This window comes from Puntigrus tetrazona, chromosome 18 (assembly GCF_018831695.1).
Source record: "Puntigrus tetrazona isolate hp1 chromosome 18, ASM1883169v1, whole genome shotgun sequence".
NCBI lineage: Eukaryota > Metazoa > Chordata > Actinopteri > Cypriniformes > Cyprinidae > Puntigrus > Puntigrus tetrazona.
This window is the reverse complement of record NC_056716.1, coordinates 19,707,890-19,718,124: the sequence shown is the minus strand read 5'-3', so window position 1 is coordinate 19,718,124 and position 10,235 is coordinate 19,707,890. Positions and strand designations below refer to the sequence as shown.

The 10,235-nt window shown below is 36.6% G+C and overlaps 1 long non-coding RNA gene across 1 annotated transcript in view; it reads left to right on the top strand.

Annotated features, from left to right (window-relative positions):
* Positions 1 to 289: 289 nt before the first annotated feature.
* LOC122323167 overlaps positions 290 to 10,235 on the top strand; it is a 39,501-nt gene continuing 29,555 nt past the window's right edge. The window contains exons 1-2 of the long non-coding RNA XR_006246959.1: positions 290 to 364; positions 8,447 to 8,541. This is a non-coding gene — a long non-coding RNA (uncharacterized LOC122323167). The remainder of the gene's footprint in view (positions 365 to 8,446; positions 8,542 to 10,235) is intronic.

Below are 10,235 nucleotides of genomic sequence, written 5' to 3'. Positions count from 1 at the left end.
TAATAATAATAATAAACTTTTAGAGATAAACAAAGAAAGAATAATAATTATCACGCTTTTAAAAAAAATGATTAAGACTGATTAATAACTGCTTTGACCTGAATCCCGTTTTTATTAAACATTTCATAGTAAGCGAAAGCATACTCTCACTTGTTTTCATTGCGAATGTAATGCTCGTGTTAGCTTGTTTGCAAACCTGCGACTTTATGTCCCATCCTCATTAATGTATCTGTCTATTTTTCTCTTCGCCAGGTTTTCACTTCCCCACAGGAGGAGAGTCTGAAAGCAGCTGTATTTGTCTCCACCACTGACCAGAATATTCATTCAGCTGACAATGATGCAGCGACACTATGTCTACTTGAGGGTGAGTCAACAACCGCTTCGTATCTCAGACTAATTTTATGGCATGTTTATAGCTTCCGCGCCTCTATTTTTCCTTTGTTATCGGCATTCGGCGACGGCTAGCCAACAGGGGGCTCGTACGGCCAAATGCGTTCTCCAAATCATTGCAGCATCCCATGTTTGAGACCTCGGAGACAATTTCTCCCCTTAATACTGCAGTTAGCATCATGCTGTTATAAATACTGACCTGAGGAGGGCAGTATGGATCTGATTAACAACGCTTTGATGGTTCGCTCTGCTAGTGGACACAAGCGAGCTTGTAAAAACCAGATCCCTCTAGCGTATCCTCTTCCTGGATACAATCAGTGGAGAATATTCCGTTTTTATTGTGCTGCCGGCCTGTGCTGCTAAATAATTGATGGGATTCTCATGGGCAAAGCTTTGTTGTGCGCGCGCGCGCGTGTGTGTGTGTGTGTGTGTGGAGATCTAGAACAGTCACTTTGATGGAGGACATTCAGTGGCTGTTGTTGAAGTGTGCAGAGCGTGTGTGCAATCCTGACTCATCAAACAGTAGAACAAACACATGGATTTAAACATTTGCTTTGCTTTATAAACATGCTAAAATGTAAATCGTCAGAGATACACATACATTCAGACGTGTTCATTTTGATCCCGCATCTGCCTCTGCTAAATAAATATACCATTTTGCATGTATCTTCATCTAGGTTTATAAATATTTGCGTGGAACAGATTGTAAACAAGTCATGGCTTGAAGCTACTAAAGCTTGAAAGAGAGACGAGACACTGTGGAGACAATGCAGATTTCGTGTTTTAATTAACACTGTTTGGCAACACAGGAAGTATGTTTGTATTCGGACCATTTAATTAGAAGCCAAAAGGGCCACATTTATACCACAGAAAAAGCAAAAAGGTGTCAATTTTATATATAATTATATATTTTATTTTAAATTTTTCAGTGATGCAATTAATTTTCAGCAACGCTGAGATATTCCATCAAAAATATATTTTCAGGTTGGAGCGTCGAAAATTCAAAATCGTTAATGCTTCATATGGCAATATCAATTTCTAGTTTTCAATAGATCTTCATTTTGAGAAACCACACTCTTTTATTCTATGCTGTTTTCAGCTGGTGCATGAAGAAAACATCACTGTTATTTATAGTTCATCTCCCATCCAATAATTTCAATACAAGGCCTGAGCTTTCAAATGGTAATTTTTTGTTAAGCGCAGGCTGAAATGCCACTGTATGCTTCATATTCATTCATTTGTGCTTAACCTGTTGTTGGCATTCAGTGTATGTCTGAATAAATCTGTCGTGAAGATATTATTATATCCAGCATTTAAATGTTTATTTTTGAAAAAAAAAAATATTGGACTAGAAGCGCAATTATATCCTTAAAATGTTGATATTAAACTACATTGTGCAATTTAATTGTTCATATGCAACTCTGCTTTTATTAAATTGTTGATAATTAAATAAATGTCATTTAAATAGCTAAATGTCAGTTTTCAGTTAAGTAACTTTGGTGCGTCGCTGCTGCTGTTTGTCATATTCGGTTTTCTTCTGCTGCGCAAACATGGCAAGTTTTATTTCAAATGCGGCCACATTATTCAGCATCATCGCATAAGCTTTTTTTAGCCTTCAGCTTTCAGATTAAATGAATTTGTTTGGCATGTTACATCAGTCAGAAAAGCTGCATTGTGCATGAATGTGTCACCCACGAAGGGTGCTAGTAAATTACGTCAAAAACGAGTGAGGACCTTTTCATGACTAAAGCATAGTTTAGTCCTTTCTGTCACTAGCGTCATCAATCAAGATCTAAAACGTGATAGCGTTTGACTGATGAGCTCTCAAAACGCATAGTTAGCATTCATAGTTACAACTGTATCATTAGACACAGAATTAAAAAGTGCGCTGCTTAATTTTAACGTGACATTTGGGAGCTAATTATAACAAATATACATTCATAAGGACATGTGGGGGGCCGAGAATAAAAGCAGACGGGCCAGACGCGGCCCACGGGCTGCATGTTGAGTGTCTGTTGACTTCCACAGTGCGCCCTCAGAGTTTAGCTAATTATCCCATTCATTGATTTCTTCACTCTAATGTTCTTCATTCAAGAGATGAATATTGTGCTTCATAACTGGACATGCATCAGATTGGTTCACAGCTGCCACTGTCGGTGCATAGTCATGTATTTCCACCCTTAGCAACGCAATTAGCATCGCTCCTGCAGATGTGCTAGTGGTCAGACAAAAGCTAATTTATGTCTATTTTGGAACAGCGTGACATATTATGCAGTTAATGTAGCCTGGCAAGAAAATTTCCTGTTAGATTAGTCCACCAAGTACTATGGTTATGTAATAGCTGTAGCTTAGCAGTTAGCTTGACACATTGAGTGATGCTTGTGTTATGTGTGACTTTGAATCAAGATTTCAACACTTCCTGATTTTGTATTTGTTACGCCGTTTGTATTAACTGCGACAATATGGTATATTTGTAACATGGGCTCATAGGAAAAAACATAACTATTCACACAGTTCACTGCAGTTTCCATCTTAAATGGACACTAGTGGCAGTAAAACACCAATAACTTCTAATCCTGTTCACGCAAATTGTGATTACGGAGCAATATTATTTATTAAGAATTAATTTTAAACAATTTTAAACATTTTTAAACAGAGTGCAAGATTTGAAACAAACAAACAAACGAACATTTTAATGTTTGCATCCCATAACCAGCTCCATATGCATGGTTTTCTATTATAATAAACTTGTAAAGCATTGCGCTGCCAATGTGGAGCGATCAAAAGTTTGTTAGACATGTGTGACAATGAAAGATTAAAGCCAGATTAAATGGCATGGTTGCTTCAGAAAATGTGTTTTTATCTTATGGTTGCTTTTGTTAACACTGTTGGTTAGGTTTAGTGTAGATGGCATGTTTTCAAACTTAAACTTTTAACAATTTTCCAATGAGCCTTGGTTGGTTATTTTTGGTGAACACAAATTTTGTGTATATATATATATATATTATTGTGTCAGGTAGATGTACAGCTATATAAAATGTATTCATATCCACCGTGACGTTCTCCATGTTGATTAGAGACCTTCCTGTGAGTAGTCTTGCTGTGTTGGGGTTCAGCATCCTTTCCTTTCAAGACCCTCTTATTCAATCAATTATTTCTTCTTGGGGTCCTTCATTATGGCATTCTGGGTTTTAATTAACAGTCTCCTGGTAATTACACAATCTGAGAGTAATTAGGGACGGTGGATGATAAAAGTTAGCCAGCGTAATGGGGGATTAGCAAAGACGCAGCGGAACGGCTGCCGTCTCTGAAACCAAACCCTCATTTAGAGCTAATTTAGTAATGGCAGACCGCCTCACGCTGAGAAAAGCAAGAGGCATTTGACGTTTTTAATCTATGCTCTCCCCATTCTAATAATGCCATTCTTCAAAATCTTACATTTGTAGCTCAAGAAAGACCCCTTTTCCTTTTAATGAGACCTTTAATGAATCCCGTGCACTAATAAATAGCACAATTATGACATGTCATGAAGATGTCGTCTTTACTGCTGGTTTATTGGGATGGATGTGGACCCTTTGTTTTCTGGCTGTGAATTTAACCTTGAAAGACGATGTTATTAATTCTTTGTTAAAGTACTTTTTTATTTGATTTGATTTCCTGAAGGCTATAACGCTGTGGCTTTACCAACATGCTCCTCCAATGGTGAGTTTAGTGCAAGACTTGATGCCAAGACATTAACATGCACCTAAAAAACTCTATCAACCACTCTAAATACCATAGTAATCCTTTCCTTTGCAATTGGTTGACAAAATATCAGTGACATACACAATCGAATCCAATTCTGCACTGGTTGCACTGCCTTTTTCTTCAGAACGATATAAAATGCATTTATATTAGCAATTCTGTGTGGTGCCTCCAGTGATGCAGAAATCACACACTTCACCTTTAATAGGTATCCTTCACATGTGCAACCTGTGGAATATCATCTCTGAAGATCACATTTTTCAGTCAGGTGATAGGACCTGCCTTGAATCTCAAGCATGTGTGAAAAAGTCTACCTCTCTTGAACGACTCCAGAGCATCATTCGATTTCTGCTCTTTAATACCAGGATGAAGCTCTCCAGCTAATAATCCATAGGAAGAAGTTAAACAGTATTATTACGTAAATGTAAACTCTTGAAACATATAGAGTGTTATTTATTATTACTACACTTTCATTACACAGTTTTGATTTAGAAGCAGCAAAGTGAGTACTATAATTTTTACTTGGTACATAAAGTGGTATTTTTGGATATGTCAAGTGAATTTTTATAGGGACTGGTACTAGAAGAAGTGACTGTAAGAGGATTTATTGCTTACAGAGCAATTTATGACAGAAATATACTTTCAGCTGGTTAAAATTAAAAACATGTTTACAGTCAGTCAATGTTGGGAGTAATGCTTCTGAGAGGCAATGTGTGCTCTGATTGCAAGCACGTTTATTGACATTATGATTTTACACCTCTTACCATAACATAACATAATGCTGCAAAAAAATAAATAAAACCACTCATAAACACAGCGTCTCCGGAACATGGTGCTGGCAACAACACTACAACAAGAAAGATAGCTCCACCTTCTTTCTTTGCATAAATATTTGGGCAGACTTGTAAAAATAAAACCATCTCTGACACTGAAAAGTGGGGGAGCGTTTAACTAGAAATTGTGGGGGGCTGTGGACAAGGCTACCATTTATAAAGAATCTCTCTTTGGTTTTGAGACTTTAGTCTTTGCAACTTCAGGGATCTTATCTATGACCCCTTTAATAATTGCAATTGAGAGAATTTTTTGTAAGGATTATACTTTAGTCATGCCAAGCTGTTAAATTATTTTTCATGAAATCTTTATCCCTCATATGGGGTCTTCAGATAATGCTGTAGACACTTAGGGCCTTTGAGTCAAAAAAAAACCCGCTTATTTTTTGAGAACCTTCTCATAAACAGCAAATAAAAAAAGAGCTCAATTGGGGACAATTCTATCGGTTAAATGTTAATTGTTACAGTAGGAAAAATAATTCTTTCCAGAGGCACATTAGATGGAATGGCTGGTACTGTAATTTCGTCCTTTGTTTTCAAGTGCTGTTCTAACATCCATTTTTTTTTCTGCCGCTATCTCTTTTTATCTTTGTCTCAATTTCCTAGTTCCTATTTTTTTCCTAAATATCTGTTTCTTCACCGCTGTGCCATCCTGCAGTGCATTTCTCTCCGCCTGTCTGCCTCTCGTCTCTTTCGCTGTTGTGTATTCAGTTTCTGAGCCCATCACTCCTGCAGCTCCACCATTATGGAGCGCTCAGACGCTGATGAAACAACCCCGTGAGTCAGCAACCGTAGGATCAGAAGAATTCACCTGCACCACACACACACATAATCTTGAGAGAAAAAGCAATTCTTTCATTCTCATTGTCTGACTCTGTTGTACTTTGCACCCCAACTATGGTTGGGATTCGAAGTTCTTCTACAGAACTGCTTCCAATTTTGTAAAGAGTAGTGGAATCAAATAATCTGCATGAATTTCAGTTTTGTTGATCTTTGTATACTTTTCTGCAGATGCATATATATAACAAATCAGACTAACCAATCTTTGATAATTACAGGTCTGTAATGTGAAAACTGGATTTTTTTCATTGCAGATTTTCTCCACAGTTGACCTTCTTCACCTCAGACTGGTTCAAGCATTGTTCTGTGCAACCAAAGTAGTAAATGTGTTTAAAAAACAATTTCAGTTGTTCAATTGTTAGGCTTTGACTGAATAATTAAAAGAAGCAGCTTGCTTACAAATGAATATGAAATGAAATCATGACTTGCACTTCTACGTTTCTCCAAATCCGTATGATTTTCGGTCTCCCACAAAACGCAAAAGGGAGACATTTTCATGCAATTATAACAAACAGGGCTTCTAAGCTTCAAAAAGGATGCAAGAGCACAATAAAATCGGTCAGTTCAGCAAATTTCAAGCTTTGTGTGAGAAAAAGAATAAAAGTTTTTTGAGCTGTATCTTTTCGGATGATCCGGCTCATATCCGAATGATTGATTTATGAATCAGATGGATATATTTCTGGATTCCCTGAATCAGTGATCTGCTTTAAAGGTTAACAGCTCATTGGAGTGGAAGATTATCAGTGAATAGCATCTTAAATTTCAGTTTGTTCTTCATACAGATCTTTCCCATTGCTTTGGAAGACTTGGAATATGAGCAAAATAGACAATTGCACGATACTTTTATGGATCCTATTTGAAGCTTTTAAGTTGTACAGATTTGGGATGACATCAAGGAGTATAAAATGGTGGCCGCATATTCATTTTTCATGAAATAATCCTTTTCAATGTGAACAGACATCTATATAGTATAGAGAGTGGCTGATTGGGTGCGGACCATCTACCATCGGACATGGAAGGTATAGGAATATTATGTACTTCAGTGGGTTTCTTTAGTCTATTTGATTTTAATTCATTTTTTTGAGGAGTTTGATCACGCTCTAGTCATCAAAGCCCAATTGTACTGACAGAATATGTATGTGAATCACACAGAAGAACAGACAGTCTGCCGGCGCTTGATCAGGTGCACAGTGAGGGCAGCAGCAATCTCATTTCTGCCTCGCTCGTATAAATGCAAATATATTCTTATCAAATTTGGCTCGATCTATAGAGTTTGTATCCATGTATGTACAGCACAAACTACAGTTGTGTCGGGGGGGGTCTCCGGATCAATCCACAGAAGTTCATAATCTGAACTGTGTTGCTTTGCACCAAGAATCGTTCTGGAATTGGAATTGAGGTCGTCAATCTGAATCAAATCATACGTTGGCTGAAGATTCCAGAATCCCACCCGTTTACTCACAATACACTTTTTAAGGCTAGAACACAAAAGCGATTACGCGTTTCATCTTCCTCTTGTCTGAAGCTGTTCTGTTCTCAATCTTTTTCTCCGGTCTTTTAGATTTTGTCTAAGATTAATGGATTCCTCCGCTGGAGTTTCAGAGAAATCCGTCCCCCGTTTTCCCAAAGATGCATATCCTGAATCCACCTACTACACCGACGTGTTTTAGTTCTGCTCGCTAAATTAATATGAGCTGAAAAGAAGATGATTAATGGCTCGTATCTTTCCTTAATATTCACATTAGCGCTATAATTCCGGTGGCTGTTATAATACTGTAGTTGTTATTGTCATCATATTTATGAGATGGAAATCACTCTTCATCATGATAAAACGCTGTGTCAGTGTAATGGCAGACAAAGCTCTGTAAATGGCTTCTTATAAGTCTTGAGGAAAAAAAAAAAAAAAAAGGTAAACGTAAGACATGAGAAATTATTTATGTGAGCCTGAGATAATTATTAGTATACTCATATTCTTCTTGCTCCCCTTTGCAACAGTTCTCTTTTCTGACAGCTTGCCTTTATTTTTCATTCTTACTGTTCAGGATTGTTTGTGTGTAAAACCACAATGTAAAAGTTGAAAAGTTTGGGGTCATTAATGATTTTAACAGGCAAGAACACATTAAATTGATCAGAAGTGAGAGTAAATTGGACAAAATATTTCCATTTCTAATAAATACATGCCTTTTTAATGTGTGATGTTTTTCACAAAAATATGAAGCGGCGCAACTGTTTGTAATATTGATAAAAATAATAAATGTTTCTCGAGCAGCATATTAAAATGATTTCTAAAGGATCATGTGACTCTGAAGGCAGAAGCAATGATGCTAAAAATTCAGCTTTGCATCACTGGAATGAATTACATTTTAACATATTCAAACAGAAAACGGTAAATAAGACAAATGCACTCTATAAGCATATAAAGCTTTCAAAAACTACATTTTAAAACCTTTGAGCAGTAAATCAACGTATAGTATACAGATATCGCTTTTAACAAAACACATTTACCACCTTCCTTTTAATGCAATTTTAATCCAGCAAGGCAAACAGACTTCTGTGCACAAGATGCATCTATAATAAGCTTAATTTACATAGAAAGGGTGTTTGTTTATTTGCCTGAGAATGACAGTGACTTTATATTACAGGTTGCAGCATTAAACCAACGCATACTGCGCCTGGTTAAACTGGATTGCAGGTGGTTGAAGAGGCTGTTTAGTGAATCCCCCCACAGAGATCAAAGGTACTCTCTCTCTGTCTCTCTCTCTCTCTCTCTCTTATCAGGTTCTGTGCAGCTGTCAGAACTGCCTTTCACTTATTATTGATGGCTACCACTCGCACGCGGCCGCTTTCACCCTCTCCCTCTGGGTGACGTCCCTGCGCCTGTCTTCATCTGTCCTCCATGTTCTTTCCCCTTCCCTCTCTTACACAACCTCTCCGCTCTGTTTGAACTCTCATCTGTCAGGCTGTCCCTCGGCGCGGCCCCTGGGGGACCTTCTTTAGGTGGGCGCTCCTAGTGTGCAGAGTCATGATAAAAGTCCACACACAGGGGTCACCTTCAAAGCGTTCCGCTCAGTCTTACTCCTCATTTTACAAATTATTGCTTTGATCACTGCCGTCCACAACAGAGCTCAGCAGAGTCTCTGTCCACGGGAAAGCAGGGTTCATTTTTGCAGAGTAAGAACTGAATTTTTATTGCATCATGGACAGCTAGAGTTGCGTGTATATACGAACGCACAGAATATCATGTACACGGCCGTTCCACAAATGTGAGGATGGAAAGATTTTAAAAATATTTTTAAAGAAGGGTTTTGCGCTCACCAAGGCTGCATTTATTTTATTCAAAAAAAACAGTAAAATATTATTTTATAACTATAAAATGTTTTCTATTGAATATATTTAAAAATGCAATATATTCTTGTGATGCAAAGCTGAATTTTCAGCATATATGATTGTTCACAAACATTCGATTATGCTGATTTGCTGCTAAAGAAGCATTTCTGATTATTATCAGTGTTGAAAACAGTTATTCTTTCCTTTTTTTTTTTACACTGATACCAAATTTTTGAACAGTAGTGCATGTAATATAAATTATAATAACATAAATAATATACCCTACACTGCATCCTACACCAGAAAATGTATTCTTGTTAATGATTCTTGCAAATGAACTACAATAATCAATGTTTCCGCTCAGCTGTTTCAGTGAACCAAACAAAAGACCCAAGTGTGAGACTTAAAGTGCCCCCATTATGGATTTTTTTAAAATTGACCTTTCATGCAGTGTGTAACACAGCTCTAAGTGAATGAAAACATCCTGAAAACTTTTAAATCTGAAAGTGCTGCTTGTATAAAAGTTATTGTCTCTCAAAAAAGTTGACTCTGAATCTTTGAAACGAGTCGAGTCCAAAGCCATTTCATGTTGAAATCAACATGAAACAATAGCATATTGCCCACCCACCTGTTGGTCTGAATGAAAATGCTAATTAATTCTTTGCCACTAGGTGTCGCTTTCAGAGCGTTAAAAGCTCACAAACACCGTTTTAAATGAAATGGAAAAATTAATCATTGAATGTATCATTTGTAAGTTATTAAATAAGGTAAAAAATAAATTCACATTAAGAAAATTAGTGGGTTTTTTTTGTTTTTTTTTACTTTGCATGCATGTCAGCTCATCGTTTAGGATTCCAAAACAAACCAAAAATTTTAACACATAATAGGGCTATTTTAAAATGTATTGTTTTTGTAACTCAGAGAAAAAAAAAAAAAAAAAGTTTATGACTTTTTAAAATATTTTAAATGCATTCAAATCGTATATTTAAAGTGTTTTCAATGGTACTGCATTTTTCCCCTAATATTTATTTCTCAAAACTATCATAGTATCATTAATCGGCACAGAAATGATTTTATTCTTTATCTCTTGATAAACAGATAAAC